The sequence below is a fragment of the Zalophus californianus genome, chromosome 1, assembly GCF_009762305.2.
Source record: "Zalophus californianus isolate mZalCal1 chromosome 1, mZalCal1.pri.v2, whole genome shotgun sequence".
NCBI classification, from domain to species: domain Eukaryota; kingdom Metazoa; phylum Chordata; class Mammalia; order Carnivora; family Otariidae; genus Zalophus; species Zalophus californianus.
Genome location: NC_045595.1, coordinates 83,256,628 through 83,277,861, shown reverse-complemented (window position 1 = coordinate 83,277,861; position 21,234 = coordinate 83,256,628). Strand labels below are relative to the sequence as shown.

General features: G+C 37.8%; 1 protein-coding gene and 1 pseudogene across 1 annotated transcript in view; both read left to right on the top strand.

Moving 5' to 3' along the window:
- The window catches only part of KCNH8 (potassium voltage-gated channel subfamily H member 8), a 367,066-nt gene that overhangs the window by 53,411 nt on the left and 292,421 nt on the right, over positions 1 to 21,234 (top strand). The window lies entirely within an intron of this gene.
- LOC113919144 lies at positions 6,371 to 6,470 on the top strand (annotated as a pseudogene).

Here is a 21,234-nt window from a genome sequence, read left to right as displayed (position 1 = left end):
CCTCTCAGTACAAAAGTGAAAGAGAAAGATACTCCATCTACCGGATAATTCCCCGGGAGCCAGGGTACAGCGTGTGGCCCAAGTTCAGCCAATCAGATGTTGCAGCCTGCAGCTGATTCTGGAATAAGTGACCCAGGAAAAGAAGGGTCAGTTAGGAGCCATGACGAATATAGCAAGGTTCAGCACTGATGGCAATGGCTTCTAGCAGTGGTCATATTTTGCAGAGGCATCAGAGTCTTGTCATTGGACTTGCTTGCTTCTTGGTCTTCCAGCCCAGATCTTTACTGGGTCCTGCTCTTTTTTCAGTTTGCATCTTTCTCTAGCCTTCTTGCAGATTCTGCCAAATCTTATCTATTTCGATCAAACATTCGGAAGATAGAATGTTAGAAAATGTTTGTTCATTTGCTTTAAAAAAATATAGCTCAAATTAATTTATTTTTCTTATGACAAAGTGCTCTGACTCCAAACAAAAGACGCTGTTGCCAAGTCTGGCTTATTGGGCCATGCTGACTTTGCTAGTGCCAGATTCTCCCTGAGAGAACCCTGGCGTGCTCTTTGTTGAGCTGTCATTTTCCTCTATCACCCCAGAAGTGGCCAGGTGTAAGTGCATATGCCTGATCTCATGAAAGACAACTTAACTCCTTTTCTGAAACTGCTAGTTCACATGTATATTGAGAAAAAGATTAGGTACGATTCAAGGAGTGAGGAGAAAGAAGGTACCACCTAATTCCATGTGTTAGGAACATTACATTTTTGTTCTGATCCCTATTACTGATATTTTCATCTCACATGCTCACACCAGTGTCAAAATGGGCACTTTTACCCAGTGAGAGACTCTGAAATGGAAAAAAAAACAATTGATGTTTTCAGTAGAAAACTAGGTATTCTTTAGCAACATGCTCTTCCTAACTATCTGATTATATGTAGGTCTTGGTACCTTTCCTTGTCTTTGTAAATTTTAGACAATTAAAAATGCAAATGATTCTTATTCCTAGAGATACAAGTGCTTACACACTGCCTTGGACGCATAAAACCCTATGTAAAAGCCTTTGGTAACTCCTTATATACAAATAAATTTTGTTTGAGGTTAAATTGACTTCCCTTCCTCTTCTATGGAAAAAGCCAGTTTTAAATCTATTTTCAAGTTCATTTCAACATTTCTTACTGCCTATGTATATGGTTCTTTGGATTCTCCTTTGATATACTGTAACATCTGACTGGTTATCTCATTAATTAATAAGTTAAATAGGAACACAGGGCAAACAGGGATCCCATTACTTTTGTCCAAACCTGTAAAATAGTATTGTAAGGAGTTTCCTGTTTTCAGTATCTTTCTCCTTGCTTTTTTTTTTTAAGATTTTATTTATTTGACAGAGAGAAAGAGACAGCGAGAGAGGAAACACAAGCAAGGGGAGTGGGAGAGGGAGAAGCAGGCTTCCCGCTGAGCAGGGAGCCTGATGGAGGGCTTGATCCTAGGACCCTGGGATCATGACCTGAGCCGAAGGCAGATGCTTAACAACTGAGCCCCTGGGATCATGACCTGAGCTGAAGGCAGATGCTTAACGACTGAGCCACCCAGGCGCCCCTCTCCTTGATTTTGCTTTACAAGCCACTAACAGATTATTATTCTGAAACAATGCTCTACTCATTTCATTTTGGCCATTTCTCCCAGTGACTTCTAGGGTCAAATAGAAATATTTTGAACGACTGACTTTAGAATTTAACATCCCCCCACCCCACACATCTTGCCCTATATACTCCAGTATTATCTCACAAACAACATAACTTGTATTACTCATCTTTGTTTTCTGTATTGGGAGGCCTTCTTCCACTCTGATTTACCAAGTCCAATAAATCCTGAAAAGTCAATTCCATTCCATTTTTACCTCTCCCATAAAATCTTCCCAAATCTAACTGGTGTAGAGCCATTGTCCCCACTGTAACGTGTCTATTGAGCCATTCCGCAGTCAACCTCGCAAATTGTTTCAGGGCCATGGAGGCATTTATGTGTCATGTTCTTAGAGGCAATATGGTACAGTAGTTAAATATATAGGTTTTGGAGCCAGGCTGTCTGGCTACAAATCTCAGCTCTGCCTCTTCTTCCCTCCACAACCTTGGGAAAGTCATATAACTTCTCAGTGGTTTGGTTTCTTCACCTCTAACAGGATAATGAGAACTCCTGTATAATTACATGAATTAATATATGTCAAGTGTTTATAAATATATTTGGTTCAAAATTAAGTGTCATGTAAACTTTACCATTATGGTTAACATTATTTCTATTTTACTCATTCTTGGCTTATTTTCCCAACTGAATTTTAAATTATTTGAGGAGAGAAATAATTTTTTATTGAAGTACAATTGAGATACAACATTGTATTAGTTTCAGGTGTACAACATAATGATTCAACATTTGTATACATTTCAAAAAGGTCACCACATTGTCTATTTACCGTCTGTCACCAAAAAAAATTGACATTTTTTTTCTTGTGATGAGAACTTCCGAAGATTTACTTTCTTAGCAACTTTCAGATTTGCAATAAAATATTATTGACTCTAGTCCCCAGGCTGTACATAATATGCCCATGACTTTCTTATTTGATAACTGGGAGTTTGTATCTCTTGATCTCCTTCCCCCGTTTTGCCTAACCCCAACCTACCTTGTCCTCTGGCAACCACTATTTCGCTGTGTCTTTGAATTTGGTTTTGTATTGTTTTGTTTATTCATTTGTTTTGTTTTTTTTAGATTCCACATATAAGTGAAATCATATGGTATTTCTCTTTCTCTATTTGACTTATTTCATTTAACATAATATTCTTGAGGCCTATGCATGTTGTTGCAAATGGCAAAACTTTATTTTTTTTTATAGCTTAGTATTCCAGTGTGTGTGTGTGTGTGTGTGTGCCACATCTTCTCTATTCATTCATCCATCAGTGGACGCTTAGCTTGTTTCCATATCTTGGTTATTGTAAATAATGCTGGAATGAATGTAGGGGTGCAGATACATTCTCAAATTAGTGTTTTCTTTTTCCACATGTAGCTGTAGATTTGTTGTGTCTGTGGGAGGAGGTGCGTTCAAGATCTTCCTATGCTTCCATCTTGAACAGCCCTGGAAAGAAATTATTAAAAAACAGACAAAATGGGGCACCTGGGTGGCTCAGATGGTTGGGCGTCTGCCTTCGGCTCAGGTCATGATCCCAGGGTCCTGGGATCGAGCCCCACATCTGGCTCCCTGCTCGCTGGGAGGCCTCTTTTCCCTCTCCCTCTACCGTTCCCCCTGCTTGTGCTCTCTTGCTCTCTCAGTCAAATGAATAAATAAAAAATCTTTAAAAAAAAAACCAACAAAAAAAAACAGACAAAAAAACCTTTTGTAGTGTGTGTGTCACAAATGTGATGCTTGACCACTTGGTAAAAAGGACTTATCAAAGGCTTTTGTATTATTTGTTTCAGAGGTACAGGTCTGTGCTTCAACAGTCTTATACAATTCACAGTGCTATATGTTAAAAAAAAAAAGAAGATAGTAGGAAGGGAAAAATGAAGGGGGGTAAATTGGAGGGGGAGATGAACCATGAGAGACTATGGACTCCGAGAAACAAACTGAGGGTTCTAGGGGAGGGGAAATGGGTTAGCCTGGTGATGGGTATTAAAGAGGGCACGTACTGCATGGAGCACTGGGTGTTATGCACAAACAATGAATCATGGAACACTACATCAAAAACTAATGATGTATGGTGATTAACATAACATAACAAAATAAAATAAGAAAAGGCTTTTGTATAGGGTGTTATGTGTTGAAGGCAATGTTCAAGCACTGTGCAACAAGGTATTGGAAAGGTTGGATCAAGAACTACTTCAGTAATTCCAAACATGCAATAGTTTTTTATTCATCTCTAATCAACAGACATTTATTGAGTATCCACTGTGTGCCAGACATAGAGATCAATCATAGGGATTCAGAATGAACAAGTAACCATTCCAATCCTTAAAGCACTTAACATTCAGTACAGGAAAATTAATAAGCAAATGAATAGGGGCAGTTCATTGCTGAACTTTATACTAGAAGTATGCATAAGCATAGGATACAGTGGAAAACGAAGTAATGACAGAAATGGTTTCTCCAAGGAGGTTTTTTTTTTTAAAGATTTATTTATTTGAGAGAAAGAGAGAGAGAGAGCATGGAAGAGGGAGGGGAGCACAGGGAGAGGGAGAGAGTCTCTAAGCAGACCCACTGCTGAGTGCGGAGCCCAACGTGGGGCTTGATCTTACAACCCTGAGATCATGACCTGACCCGAAACCAAGAGTCAGATACTTACCCGACTGAGCCACCCAGTGCCCCCAAGGAGGTGATTTTTAAGTGAGCCCAAAATAGAAGGCATTGGGAAGTAAAGGTATGAAGTGTTCTGAGAAAGCAGAGCACATTTGTGGAGGCCGGAACCAACATGGCAGGTAAGAGAACTCCAGTGGGATAAGGCTCGGCTACGACACAAAACAAAGCTGGAGAAGTAGTCAGGCTCCATCCTTCCATAGAAAAGATTCAGACCATTTCCTGTGGCCAAAAAAGAATGGGTGGAGATTCGATTTTCTATAAAATGATTAATAAAATTTATAGACTATTGATTCCAAGTGATGCTTCATTATAATATTACAGAGATAAGGATGTATCCTCTGTGAGCACAATTGATGTGATAGTGATTCTTGACACCAAGAACAGCAGACTTTCCCAACCAGTAGCAACCAACCAATCTCCACCCCTCAAAGATGTTTTCAGTGTTTTCTTAACACAGGGAAATATACTATATTTGGTTTTTAGGGTATCTCTGAGAGTACAGAATCTTAATAAGTATGACATAGCTTATGAGATGAATTAGCTGGTCCACTGAGAATAGGGGTTTGCAAAAAGAAGGACATCTCAGAAAATATGGAGGGAAAAGAGATGAGAAGAGAGGGGTCTCAAGCAAGGCCACCACCCGGAAGGGCCATAGAATAACTAGAACCTCAAAGTAGTGTTTGCTGGCAGGTGAGCAGATGATGAAGACTGGCTGGCTGACCAACATCTTCCCGTCATCAGCCTCAGGTTTATGGCAGAAAACTATGAAATAGAAAATGCTGTAGGAAGGAATGGCTTGCCATTTTGAAAGCTGTTTTTCTCTCACTTCAAACACTTAACTTCCACCATGCTGCATGTTCTTGTATTCATTTTGTTGTGTCATCCTATTAATATATAAAATCTGATAGTTATTCATTGCTAATCAGGTTGAAATAAATCATGTTACATGTTAAACTGAGCTTAATTTATCCTCTCTTTTGCATCTGACAGGGTGCTTTTAGAACAATAGTTTCCACAGATGTCAGAGCACAAACAAACCTTCATTAGAAGTGGTTCTCTACTATTACATAAACTATGATGAGAAACAAAGGACATCACGTCCTAAGAGGTGATGTCAATCATCTAAGAAAAGAATACTCCCTCAAATTTGTAAATATGAATTCTTTGCTTGCAATATTAAAGTTCTTGTAGCTGCTGGATAAAAACTGTTACTCAGATAATTCATGCAGTGGAAATGTGCTTAAGTCTTTAGTTCCTGGGAACAATTCATGTATATATTATATATTTATATACCTACATAAAACTAAAACGATATGTACATAAAGATATGTATTTTTAAAATTCCTTAGCAATGGATACCAAATTTTCTAATTATAAGGAACTGTCTTTTATCCTTATAAACAAAGATATATTTAGTAAAATATGCAAATCACCAACTCTTATGACAAATGACAGAAGAAAGTAGTGTGTGATATAATATTGCTGTTTCAATTTAAAAAGTGAGTAGTCCTGGGCGCCTGGGTGGTTCAGTTGGTTGAGTGACTGCCTTCGGCTCAGGTCATGATCCCGGGGTCCTGGGATCGAGTTCCACATCCTGCTCCCCTGCTCAGCGGGGAGCCTGCTTCTCCCTCTGCCTCTGCCTGCCACTCCCCTTGCTTGTGCTCTCTCCATCTCTCAGAGATAAACAAACAAACAAATAAATGAAATCTTTAAAAATAAATAAAAAGTGAGTAGTCCTGTCTTGATGAACTGGGCTTTATTCAGCTAATTGCATTATCTAGTGCCACAATTAATAATGAAGGAGCTTAGAGGAGGAGGATCTTTTTTTAAACTATTTTGCTATAAACTCTGGTGTGATATGAATAACTTGATAAATATTTTTATCGTGAAACTGAGGAATGTAATGTCTTATTCTGTGAATTACTAACAAGGCCTGGTTTAAAAAAAGCTAATTAATCAATTTATTCCCTACATCATTGCAGAAACTAATATGAGGTGGCTTTCAGGGATATAAATAACTGATTAAAAATAAAATTGTTTCAATCGCTTCTCGGCCTTTTGGCTAAGATCAAGTGTAGTATTTGTTCTTATCAGTTTAAAAATAAAATTGTTTTCCATAGAAGAAATAAAAACAAAACAAAAAAATTGGTAAAGGAATGAATGAAGAAAAAAATAAAGGTAGAAAATAAGATAAAGCCCTAAGGATCAGCTTGTTGTAAAAGATGATTTTGAGAAGTTGCTAAATGTGGTTCAAAAATATATCCAGATCAAATAAATAGTAAGCATAAATAACTTGTAGATTTTTATTGTTAGATATTAATTTTTGAAGATAATTAGGGAATGATGAACAATTATTAAGTGAATAAAGCTTACAAAAATTTTATATTCTGAAGAGGAAAAAAAATGCATGTTTTTAGAATTTACTGGAAACCTAAACAATATGGTACCCAAGGAAAGTTGCAAAGCTTTTACTACATACACAGGTGGGATTCCCACTTTTTTTTTCTTTCTTTCTGGAACAATGCTTTATAATCAGGGTATAATTAGTGTTATCCTTAGGTAACTATGGTTTTCAATTTTACCTATGTCCTTTAAAATTTTAAATTAATGTTAGTTCAACTTCATCTTTATCAACTCATTTTTGTTATAGGTTTAGTTTAACCCTATAGTATGTAATAATGTCACTTTATAGGAACAGTAGTTTTGGCCTATGGATTTCAAAGACTTATTTATTTGAGAGAGAGCAAGGGAGAGAGCAGGGGAGGGGCAGAGGAAGAGTGAGAGAGAATACCAAGCCGACTCCCAGTGAGCCCAGAGCCTGACGCAGGGCTCCATCCCAGGACTCTGAAATCATGACCTGATCCCACAACCCTGAGATCATGACCTGAGTTGAAATCAAGAGTTAGACGCTTAACTGACTGAGGCGTCCAGGCACCCCAGCCTATGAGTTATAAAAAGACAAACTTGGAGGCTTGAAGTTCCTAAATGATTACTTGTACACTGAGATTTCATTGGTGAAATTATACCCTTAAAGCTGTGTGGTTTAATTTATGCATAATACATAACTGAGATACTTTCAAGTGAGTCAGTCAAATATAATTAACAATTATTTTCTTAAAAAATTCTATTAGATACTCATAGATGCTAACAACATCTTTACGTGTTTGTTTTGTTCTCCAGTTCTTTGTTTCCATCTAATTATTTTTCAACATTCAAATTTCAACAAATATTTTTTGAGGGCCTATTATGAGCCATTGTGTCATTTAATCTCCCCTTCTCTTCCCCGTGGCTGTTACCCAGGTAAGAAAACTGTCAAAGGATTGTAGTAAGTGACAGTGGAGAGGTAATTAAAGATAAACTTGTAAACATTTTTTAGTATAATACCCTACCAGCTGCCATATAACACAATCCCCTTAGTTATGTCCTTAGTGGATGCCATAATCAAGTCTGAATTTTTATGTCCCTAACCCCGGGTCACACACCTCAATTCAGCAATCTCTTGGAGGCTTGAGAGCTATCCACACTAACATTCACTGAGTCCTCAGTTCAAGACAGAATATGTACACAACATCATAACTCTCTCATCTTAGAACATGAGTTTTCTCTTCAGTAAGTTCTATTCATTTTTCTCTTTAAGTGCTTCACTGTATTGTTACTCAAGGGACAACAAGTTGATTGCTTTCACATTTTAGATCAAAGCTATTGGATGTTAGTTTATATTCTTCGAAAACAATTAGTTTAATTCCATTCTGTTCTAGAAGCCAAATAACACCAACAGAATAAAACAAAACGAGAGGCCAATTCATTGGGTTTGACAGATGCATCACTAACTTTAAAGATAAAAACTGGCAATCTCAATTTCATTAACAGATCTCCTGTACCATATTAGTGAGTTAGGAGAACTCGAGTTCTTGAATTCGAGCTGGAAGTGCAAACAGGCCTCGTGAGGCCGGTGATCATATGTTTTCCTGGTCCAGTCTTGGCTTATGCCTGTTGTCCTATCATTCATTCTGGTTTAATGTCTATCCATTTTTTTCAGTCTTTTAAGGAAATATTGTTGTTATTCATTTTAAGATGAGTTGGGTTGTGTTTCATAGATTTCTGCTTTGCGTGCAGCTTCTGCCCTAGTCTGGTCTAGTAGTTTGTGAGACCCATGTGCAATGGAAAGATTTCTCACTCATGTGGTTAAATCTGAAAGACAATGACCAGCCTGTCTCTCTACTCCCAAGCTTTTCCAGCTTCCCTTCAGAGGCTGCACACTTTGTGCTTGCTGATAAAACAAAGAGCTCTCAGACCTCAGGAACTAAGGACAGCTAACTCCTTCTATGCCAGGTGCACAAAACAGCCAGGACACCAGTGATTGGGGCTAGTAGTTGCTTGTGGTGTGGGAAATGTATGGAAAATAGAGGATGAGCGGTCTGTTTCATACAGAGTTTCTTGTCAATTATTGTATGGCCTAAATCTATGGCTGTATTTTGTGGTTTGAAAAAATTTATATTGCAATAAACTCCTTTGGCAGCAATAACAGAAAAAAAGAAACGAATGTTTAATGAAATGTTAGGTACTGAACTTACAGGTCTAAAAAAAAAAGTTGATGCTAAACATGTAACTTGCACAAAACGTTTGTTGATATTTACTACCCATTATGGGATCTATAGGTGTGTCACTAACCACAACTTCTGGAGAGAAGATGAAAATTTGCTGAGGAATCACCAGTGTTCACTTCAAATTCTATTTGCCTTTTGTTAAAAATTAGTTGGAAATTTAGAAACAAAGTATTCAAAGAATGGACTGGCAAAAATATTCATATTTTGGACATGTAACAAACTGTAATTATTGAAACAATGCTTGCAAACAAGAACACATTGAAATGGTTCCTTACAAAAGGAGCGACTAAACAAATTAAATAATGAGAGCTCAACCAGCATAAAAGACTTAATTTTGGAATTTTATAACTGCACTTTGGAATATCTTGTTATGGGAAGAATGTTTTGTTGTCACTCCTCTTTGACTGAATATATTTATATATTTTGAAGTATTTAAATTTGGCTTAATATTCAAAAGAGATGACTTGTTGGTGTATCATATAGAAACATTTTACATAGAAAGTTATAAATAAAAGGAAAAACCCCAATATCTATAAGGATATTTACATATTTCAATATAAAAATATTAAAATTGAGGTTATACTCCATGTAGCATAATTTGCTTTTTATTTACCAGGTATCTTAGCATTTATAGAGAGAGTATTTTTTCCATTTAAAATTTTTATGGTGTATAAAAAAAAGATTGAAATGCCCCCAATTTCCTATGTATTATCCATAAAATGCATCTTTGAAGAAGTTTGCAGGTAATTTAACACAAAATTGAAAATAATAAGACCATATAGAAAAAAAATGCATTTTCAAAAAAATGCTAGTGACATGGTAATAGAGATATATGTGAATAAGAACCTGTTTAAGGGGAGCCTGCTTCTCCCTCTGCCTGTCACTCCTCTTGCTTGTTCTCTCTCTCTTTCTCTCTCTCTGACAAATAAATAAAATCTTAAAATATATATATATTAAAATTAACCATATAAAAAAGAGAGAAGGCCATTTCAGGAATTTGATTCTACTGTGATACTGTGAACTGAGGTTGCCACTCTCTGTCTCTCCTCTTTGTCATAATTATTTGTGATCTTGGAAATGCAGTTACATTGGTTAAACATGACTGTGGAGCCCATTCCTCTCTCTAATGGACCAGTTTCAGAATTGACCAAAGCTGAAATTGCAAATGATAGTTTTATTTTTTTAAAAAGATTTTATTTATTTATTTGACACAGAGAGAAAGAGCACAAACAGGGGGAGCGGCAGGCAGAGGGAGAGGGAGAAACAGACTCCCGCGGAGCAGGGAGCCCGATGCGGGCTTGATCCCAGGACCCCGGGATCATGACCCAAGCCGAAGGCAGACACCCAACCGACTGAGCCACCCAGGCACCCCACAGATGATAGTTTTAAATTATGATACCCTCTTCCACAAATAGAGAGAGCTAGAGTTCTCAAGGAGATTAAAAAAAAATGAGGGATTAAAAAAACAAAAAAACACACATCACACAGATGGTTGTCAGGTTTTCTTTTCTTTTAAATTGATATTTTGTCCAAAATATTTTTTATAGTATTTAACCAAAACATTTTAAACTCGTTGAGAGAAGAAAATTGGTACTGGGGAGGAGAATCACACTCCATTGTAAATGAGGTATTGGAAGAGATCTTATCTTCATTCTTATAAAGGGAATCAAGGTGCTTCTAATGAACTTCAGAAACATGGGTCTATTCATTCAAATGCCCCAAGAAATCTTTGTACTTGGTCTTCCTGAGTCCTGTCAAGATAGAGGACAAGTATATATACAAGGAGACCAAGTACTGAGGTATAAGGAGTGTTTTCCTAGCCTTATTTTTTTTAAAGATTTCATTTATTTATTTGAGAGAGAGAGAGCACAAGAGGAGGGAGGGTCAGAGGGAAAAGCAGACACCCTGCCGAGCAGGGAGCCCAATGCCGGACTCGATCCAGGGACTCCGGGATCATGACCTGAGCCAAAGGCAGATGCTTAACTGACTGAGCCACCCAGGCGCCCCTTAGCCTTATTTTATGAGTAGATGGTTATAAAAAGAAACCAAAAGAGAGATCAAATGAATACAGTGTTTAAACTACCCATCTACCCACCCACCTACCTGTCCATCCATTCATCCATCTACCTATCCACCTATCTATTCACCCACCTGTGCATCCACTCACCTCTCCACACACCTGTCCACCCACTCAATCATTCATATGTTCAACTAATAGTTAATAAGCACATATTTTTACATAATTTATTATTAAAAATACCAACACCTGACCTTGATCTTAAGTTGTGTACAATCTAATGTGGGGATTAAATGTCAATGAGTATATTTCAGTATGGCTAGAGGATTTCTGCTTATATGCTACTATTTGGGGGCAAGATGAGTTCTTTTCTGAGCACTTAGAAAAATATTATCTTAGAATTACCCTTTATGTTAGTAAAATCCTCATCCTTAAGTAAATACAGTTCATCTCCACTTAACTTTTCTAGTTCATTTCGACAAATGTTTATCGATTACTTAGAAGCCAGGCATGGGGGTACAGAAAAAACTGACGAAACACCATCCCTGCACACAAACAAAGAGCACAGGCACACAGGGAAAATCTGAAAATTACCCCACTGATGCTCTAACCAAGGCTGTGGGAGCACAGAGAAGTGCACCTAATCAGACCTCAGAGTGGTGGAGAAGGGAAATGGTATCAGAGAAGACCTCAAGGAAAAGTCTTTTTTGGGGGGTGGGGGGAGTGGAAATGATTTATTTATAAGTATCAGTCATTTTTTTCTAGTAATTATTAAGTAGTAACAGAAGGTAACATAACTAAGTAACTCTTTAGCCCAAGAAAGGTTAAGCAGTGAATTATCTTTGTTCCATTGTACCAGCCCTCCAAAGTATAGGTTAGGATTATACAAGGCAAGAGAAATAATACCTCAGAAATTACCTGCTACCCTTAAACTTCCTGTGCAGGTTGGAATTTGGTTTCTGGACCTTTTTTTGACCTCGATAGGATTCACTTACATTGAGACAGAACCCATGGCCTCTCCCCTAACGGTATCTTTGCTGCACCTCTGGGAAGTCTTAAAGGATGGATGAAAATTAGCCAGATAAAAAAGAGAGGGAAGGGCATTCCAGAAGTGGGAAATGTATGAGCAGAGGCACATAGGCAATAAAAGGCATGGTGGAGAATTACAAGCAAACTGGCGCTGTAAACGCATAAAGAGAACGTCTGACATCGTGGGCAGGGGATGGGCTGGAGGGGAAGTCTGGAATCTGTCATGCAGGAACTTCGTGGGCTTTCAAGAAGATTGAGGCTTGAGACATCACTGAACCAGTTTTAAGAAGAAGAGAAAGCTATCAAAGACAAGGAATGGACAGGGGTAAGAGAAGAGCTAGGAAAATGTGACGTCACGCCTGCCAAAGAAGCCTTTCAAGTAGGAACCTGCCTTTGTAACAATCTACAGAAATGCGCATGCAAGTAAGAAATGAAAAATGGGTTTTGGACAGAGCAGTTAGTTTGCGAGGAAAATATTAAGGCTAAATGTAGACAGTATTATTCTGCTCTGTAGACTTGGTGGCTGGCACATATGGGTGCTCAAAAAATGTTTGTGAGACAAAGAAAGAATAAATAAGTTACAGTTGGTCCTTGAGCAAGGTAATGGTTGGGGTGCCAATTCCCATGTAGTTGAAAATCTGTGGATACCTTGACTCTCCCAAACTTAACTACTGATACCTTACTGTTGATTGGATGCTTACCAGTAACATAAACAGATTAACAGATATTTTGTATGTTATATGTTTTATTGTACTGTATTCTTACAGTAAAGTAAGCTAGAGAAAAGAAAATGTTCTTAAGAGAATCCTCAGGGAAATAGCATTTACAGCACTGTATGTAAAAATCTGCATGTAAGTGCACCTGCTCAGTTCAAACCTATGCTGCTCAAGGGTCACTGCATATTGAGTTATACTGAATAAAGGACCTCTTTTGAGAATACAGAAGCAGGTCTCTGTGCCTAGATTACTATAATGGTCTAACATTGTATCAAGTATTATATCTAAGAAAATGGTGATAATACTTCACGCTATGTTCATGTTATGGTAATACAAAATAATCTGTTAATATCTATGAAGTATTTTGAGACTCTCAGAAGTAGGCATTGCAGCGATATATTTTTATTATGTCCTTTTCCATACCAATATGCACAAATAGACGACTGAATTATGCCAGTGACAAAATAAGTCCAATGTGTAATTGGACTCATTTAATTTAGAAGTGATCATTTTTATGTCCTGAAATATGCCAAGTTGTGTCTAGAAGGCTGTGAAGAGCTGTCTTATGTAGCTAATGGCTTTTCTCACCAAAAATTTAAAAGTATATATAATAGTCATCACCAGCATGATGCATTCTGGATATTGAAGGTGGAGTAGAGGGAGATTTTCTTGCATGAAATTTTCATGTAATTGGTACAGATTTAAGGATGACTTTTTTCTATGTATGGTTCAAGGTATTCAGTGTATCTACTATCAATTGGCAATTCTAAGATTTTTAAAAATAAGAAACTACAGCTGAACTTACTAAAACTCTAACAATATAGCCTTTGCCTGTTCATCTTCTTACTCTGCAAGTTGAGAGAGTCAAATGCTAAATGCTACAGAAATTAATTTCTCAAGATTCAATTGCAGTTTAAGGAAATGAGTCATTTACTCTTCTTGTCAATGCTGCAAGAGAGGAGCTCTGCAAAAGTTTGCCAGTTTGAAAATTTCTATATTATGTTTTTACTCATAAGTGGACGTTTCAGTCTTTGTACTTACTTTCAAAGAGTATACATCTAACGTTTCAAATGTCATTATTTTTATTTCTTTTTTTTTTACTTTTTAAAAAAATTTTATTATGTTATGTTAATCACCATACAGTATATTATTAGTTTTTGATGTAGTGTTCCATGATTCATTGTTTGTGTATAACACCCAGGGCATCGTGTTATACACGTGCCCTCTTTAATACCCATCACCAGGCTAACCCATCTCCCCAGCCCCCTCCCCTCTAGAACCTTCAGTTTGTTTCTCAGAGTTGAGATACCACCTCACACCAGTCAGAATGGCTAGAATTAACAAGTCAGGAAACGACAGATGTTGGCGGGGATGCGGGGAAAGGGGAACCCTCCTACACTGTCGGTGGGAATGTAAGTTGGTGCAGCCACTCTGGAAAACAGTATGGAGGTTCCTCAGGAAGTTGAAAATAGAGCTACCATACGATCCAGCAATTGCTGGATTTGGGGTATTTACCCCAAAGATACAAATGTAGGGATCCGAAGGGGTACCTGCACCCCGATGTTTATAGCAGCAATGTCTACAATAGCCAAACTGTGGAAAGAGCCAAGATGTCCATCGACAGATGAATGGATAAAGAAGATGTGGTATATATACACAATGGAATATTATGCAGCCATCAAAAGGAATGAAATATTGCCATTTGCAACAATGTGGATGGAACTGGAGGGTACTATGCTGAGCGAAATAAGTCAATCAGAGAAAGTCATGTATCATATGATCTCACTGATATGAGGAATTCTTAATCTCAGGAAACAAACTGAGGGTTGCTGGAATGGTGGGGGGGGTGGGAGGGATGGGGAGGCTGACAGTGGAGCACAAAATTATTTTTATTTCTATTGTGCATCTTCAGTATATAATAAAATATTGTGAATGATCTGTTCAGAAATTGTCCGAGTGCTACCAAATAATAACTCTTAGGGTTATATTAACACCCTGATTCTATTTGGACATGTTTTCAAGGATTTGAAAGATTGAAAACAGTGATGTTTGATTCTCCATCAAGCTCGTATGACAGAACACTTGTCTGTATTGCAATACTGCTGAGTACCACAAGGCACAAATAAGTATAAGTTTTAATCCTTATTCTCAGAGGTTGCAAGCCTGTTGGGGAGAAGGAACCATATATAAGTCACTAAAAGAACAATTAAGTGCCGAGCATGTTTTAAAAAAAATTCTTTTAATAAATACATGTGAGCAAATTTGTTTTCTTTATTTATCTTTAAGCACTCTCTGTACCCAAAGTAGGACTTGAACTCATGCCCCTGAGATCAAGAGTTGCACGCTCTACCAACTGAGCCAGCCAGGTACCTTGAGTGCTAAGCACGTTAGAGCCTCCTGCATGTGTGGAATGAGCTTAAGGATGGGGGAGAACCATAGGCTCAGGACATCAAAGGAGGCTTCATGGGGGAGATATTCTTTCTCCTATTTTTGTTGATGTTGATAGCAGTCCCAAAGAGAAATTTGTTTTACCCAATTTGTACTAGAATCCCCTTTATGAGTGGGAGATGGGAAAAAGGGAACTGAATGTGTTGTTCAAAAGAGCTCAGGGTTAGAACAAGGGATCAAGAGATATCAAATCTTTAACATTTTGAGACCCGAGGGGTGCTTTTCCATCGTCTCCTTGTTCAGAAAACAGAACAGGTCTGCTATGAGCGTAGCTAATTTTTACTCAATCCTTTGAGACTTGCAGTAGTAGGGAAGTGGATCCTTAAAGGATTTGAAAGTCTTTTATGCTTTCCCAACTCCTTCCTTGGCTGTTTTAGTAAGAGCTTTTATTTAAAGCATTACGACTTTTTATTGTAAAAGATTCATTGTGATCACCATTCCAAGCAAACCAATAATCTCTTTTGTGCTTAGAAGTTTATTTATTAATGAAAATAATTCACTAAAACATAGTTTTTTTCATTTGGTAGAATAGTTTGTATTTCTTGAACACAATGTCATTGCACTTCCTAAGGCCAAGGAAGTATATTCATCTAGAAAATAATGCTGATAAATTTAAGAAAAGATTTGAGTCATTTTAAAATAGGTTCTTGCAAGCAAAGCTAAATTAATCTTTAGGAGTTTGGAGGGTTATTTAACACTTACCCAGAGATTGGCTATTACACTGTCAAGCATTCAAACTAGTCATGTGGACTGCCTCAAATTGTCCAAGAGATTTAAATTCCCTTACAGAGGTAAGCAAATGATCCAGTTTTCACATCTGTTCTCAAAGCACAGCTCCGTCTACTGGATTCCAAGCAGAAAGCAGTTTTACTTAGAGGGAGATGTATTGTCAATGGTAGTGTGAAAATTGAGAGAAGCGTTGCTTGTTCACTCCAATTGCCAATGACGGAAGTCACATCCACGAGCCATATGCTTGCTGAGGAGGCGGGCAGAAATATTAGTGGAAGAGTTGCAGGTATCTGATGAGTTATCCATCATCTGTGTAATGTGTACTCCTGTTTTCCCACTATCACTACAGCCTGGGCTGGAATGAGACAGGAAGGCCTCAGGCTTTGAGCTCCAAGAAGAGAATTCTTGAGGGAGGCACTGGACAGCCCTGAGACTGGAGATTCGGTTCAAGAGACCAGCATTCCAGACCTCCCTTTGCCAAAAGTAACCAGGTGGTCTTGGACAGTTAACACTCTTCGCTGGTGCTCTCTTTCTTTCTTTGCAGAATGTGGAGTTTGAGCTAGATGATTTCCAAGATCTCTCCCAATTCTAACAAAAGGCCCTTTTAGAATTTCCCACTTATTTCTAAGAAAACCTTTAACATTGTAAGAGTGAAGAAACTTGCCATTGCATTTAAGAATGAAGAGAGAAAGACAAGGAATGGACAGCAGCCCTAAACTCAATTATGATTCCTTTTCTATCTCCTTGCTTTCTCTTCTGCCCATTGTCTGATTTTCTCTAAAGTGACATTACCCAAATGCATAAAATGAAATTATATCCTTTCAGATTGTACATCTAGTTATGTGATGATTAACATCCTGATTATTATACAGGGCTTGGTAGAAAATAATGCAAGAGCCCTACCCCTAGCTTGAATAAAGCCTTCTATTTGGTGTTCCAATCTCATTTAAAGTGTAAGATGTGAGAGAATTAATTTTATTATTTCACCTTCTTTTGTATGATACTATTTTTTTTTCGACATTGCTTTCTTCAAAATTGTCTTTATATTTCTGAAATTTCACTGTGGTGGGTTCCGAGCCATTGTGAAATGGCTGTGTTAGTGTTTTTTTTTTTTAAGATTTTATTTATTTATTCATGAGAGACAGAGAGAGAGAGAGAGAGAGAGAGGCAGAGGAAGAAGCAGGATCCCCTCTGAGCAGGGAGCCTGATGTGGGCTCCCTGGACCCTGGGATCATGACCTGAGCTGAAGGCAGATGCTTAACCATCTGAGCCACCCAGGCTCCCTGGCTGTGTTAGTGTTACAGCATGTTAAGTTTCATACACCTATCTGTAAAAAAAAAAAAGTAATAAATCTGGGCAATCACATATGTCCTAATAGTAGTTATTCACGTTTCCTAGCAAGTCAAATGAGAGATAAAGGACCTTGGCAAGAATATGATGGTTGGTTTCTTTGACAGCACCACCTGGATAGAGCTCTGTTAGTACCACACTCTGGAAACATGGTGAATTTCTGATAATCGTGCTAATAGCTACCTTTTTCACAGTAATATGAAACCAAAGTTTTCTCAGGAAAACTTTTCCTTGCTACCTAATATTCAAATATTTTTATTTCAGTAATGCCTAGTAAACATCACTATTCTCAACCCTCATTTAGATTACCTCAGTTCTCCAGTGTGACTACAGTACTTGATGCTCTCATGGACCACATGTTTTAGTCACTTATTCTACATATATTTATGACATGCCTGCCATTTTCAAAGCATGCATAGGGTAATATGGGCAGAAAAGTCCGTCCCCACCCACAATAACTTATATTGGGGAAGGAGTAAGAAAAACCTAGACAATGATAAAAATGCAAGAACAAAATGCCAGTGTGACAGTGATAGAATAAATGTCATCAGGAAATGCATGATTTATTTCCAAATGGGTTAACACCAAGAACTTTGATTTAAAGGCAGGGAGTTTACTGCCAAATGGAATAATGAGGGGAGGCTCCATGGAGGAGGTGGGGCTTGAGGGAGCGTTGAGAGACATGGATTGGAATAAACAGAGAAGGCAGGATGGTATGAACCAAGGCGGTGTTTCTCAAAGGCTCTGTACCACTGCTGATATGCACAATATACAGAAGTAACATTAAATAATGTTCAACTATGCAGTGACAAGAGTTTTCTTTTTCCAATCATCTTTCAACACTTTTATTCAGGAAAAAAAGGCCTCAATTTCATGCTGATGCATCTGTAACCTTTTTCCATACTGTTAATTAACTAGTCCCTCTCTCCTCCCTTTGTTCCTTAACATATAGGCCCAAATATGATAGCAGACTACAGTAACTAGAATTCAACAAAAATGGCTTCAGATTGCATTTATTTTTTAGTTCTCTTCACCTTATGGAAAGTAATGCTAGATTTCTATTTAAAGTTGTGGTATAAAGTGTTTTAATCAAATAAATGTATTTAAGTGAAAACTTCAATAATTCAAGGAAAAATGGAGGCAAGTACTAATAAAGTATTATGTAGACAGTGCAAAATTTGTTTGGGTGGTATATGAATGAATTTGGGAAAACACTGAATTATAATATAATTTATACTTGGGATAGTAAGTAGTTCCATGTGGTAACAAGGAGAGTCATGCTGGAAATTTTAACCAAAATATTATTAAAAAGATAGGCTGTGAATAGATCAAGGAGATCAGGGAATACTAGATTCATGAACATTATTCATGTTGTATCTTCTTTTGGGATTCCATTACTACCTCCTTTATTCAAATATTAATAACTATGGTTTGCTGATTCCTTTTTAGATACTAGGTATTGTATTAAGTATTTTACATATAATTATCACATTTTTTATCACAACTATGGTAAGAGGAAGGTATTAGCTTGAGTTTGGAGTGATGAGTCTTACAGAAGGGTAAACGGCTAATTGCTAATACAGTTGAGTTTGGAGCCCAAGCCAATTTGATTACAAAGTTCCTATTCTTCATTATGCCTAGAAACCCTACTCATCCTCAGGCCCTGACCTGAATACTAGCTTTTTCCGTCTAAGCCCAGCTTTCCAACAGATGGCCGATCTCCTCTTTGGTCTTTCTGCAGCTAGCTCTATGCATTTCTGGGTAGTAATTTTCTTCACCCCTTCACTAGAATTGCTTATCCAGCCTCTACTGGACAAGGTTGTGAGAGCCCAGATGGCCTGTTCACGTGTCTGAAGGCATCCAGCATTGTACTTCCTTCAGGATCAAGGCTCTTGTTGTTTGAATTGTGCTAAATTTTCTTCTTTTGCTATGGCTTATCACAGAAGTACAGCTGTACCACCTCAGCGTGGAAGTGGGAACAGGAGCTCTGGGGAAGATAACTCAGGAACTACCTGGAAAGGCTTTGCCTTTGTCAGATTCCAAGAATCTAATTAATTAATTTTGAATAAATCAGCAACTTTTTGGATTTTTTAAATCGTTTTGGATTTTTTTTTTTTATACCTGAGTTTTATAATGTCTGGGTTAAGTAGAACAGAAGTGGATACCTGGTAATTATAGACTTTTAGATCTCAGAATAGAATGTTAAAGAGTATCTTACCCAACTCCTTTATTTTATCATTGAGGAAATTGAAGACTAAGCAGGTTTCATGAGTTCCTTAAGGGCATAGAACAAGTTAAGGGCAGACCTTTAACTAAAGATATCTCGATTCCTAGTAAATTATCTTCGATATTGATGGCTTAGAGCTTGGAGGTCATGTGCTCCTTCTTTTCATCCAGTGTTGGAATCCCTATAGTATCTCTGACTGATGGACAACAGATGCAGAGCAGGGAACAGGAGCACATTATCTTTGGAAGCAGTCTACTCCATTTTAAATTAAAATTTCCTCTCTTAAATCTAGTATAACTTCACAATCATATCTGTTGCTATAAACCCCGGAGTGTTCCAGGGCTCCCTTTATGGAAGCTGTCCTCTTCACATCCACATCCACTCTTGTGATCCTATCCTTCTCAAGACTTTAAATACCTCTATACATTGAGGACTTCCAAATTCCTATCTCTAGACCATTCTTTTCCTATGAACTCCAGATCCATGTATAATTGCCTGCTGGGATACCTGCCTTTGAATGTCCAGTAGACATCTCAGATTTAATACCAAAACCCGAAGTCTTAATTATACCTTTCCATGAAAAAGCTCTCCCCTATCCCCTAGTCTTCTTTATCTCATGAGACTATATTTTTTCAGATCCCCCGGGGCCAGGAACCTGAAGTCATACTGATGTGTCTTACTCTCTTTCATTGTGCATCCAAACCATCATCTACCTCATTAGCTCAACTTTTAAAATTACTTCCAGAATCCCACAAATTCTAACCAACTCCAGTGTTCTCATTGTAGTCCAGGCTCTCAATTTGTCTTACACCGACAACTCCCCCACCACCTTGCTTGCACAACCTGTTCTCTTCACAGCAGCTGAAACATAAATCAAAGTCCTCACTGTGGTCTGGAATCTCCTCATGATCTGAAAGCTCCAGCTTTCCTCCGGCCTTTGTCTCCCACTCCTCTCCCTCTCACTCACATGGCTAGGTACCATGCCTCTTCACTGTGCCTTGAATGGGCCACACGAACTTTCACTTCCAGCCCTTTGCACCTGTACTTGCAGACTCTCCAATTAACACACTCTTCCCTCTGATAGGCCCACTCACACCCACTCCATCAGCTGCCTTCACTTCTGTGCCCACCTAATCAGAGAAGGTTTTGCTGCTCCAATACATTATCCCAATACTCTGAATAATCTATGTTCATAGCATTCATCACCATCTGACACACTATGCATTGACATGTTTGTTGTTTTTTAGCCTCTGCATATCACACAAAAAGTGTGAGCTCGATGAGAGCTGGAATTTTATTTTATTTTTGTTGTTTCTTGCAGTTTTCCTCAGCATCTAGAATAGCATCTTCAAAGGCAATAAATATTCGTTAAATGAATTTCTCCTTCAACTTTTCTATTTAGCAAGGTCTTTTATTCGTACTGTGTTGTTTCTGCAACTCGCATGCAGGAATTTGCCTTTATTCCAATAAACACTATAATTTTAGTTTGGGGTCATTAGGGAAAGTTGGTAAAAATCTTTTCAAGCCTGGAGTTTTTGCTAGAAAAAGTTAATTTTCTATGTTAATTTATGTTTCTTTTATGTTGATTTATGATGATTATTAATGTTAGCCACAGTTACCATGTATAGAACACTTATATGACTAGCACTCTGCCAAGTATTTTACGATATTATTTTACTTGATCCTTACAATGACTCTGAGTCAACAGCTTTGGGCAGAGTCCCTACTTACCCCCTTTATGGCAGTGCTGGAGGTAAACTGGATGCTTGGTGTTTCTAGAAAG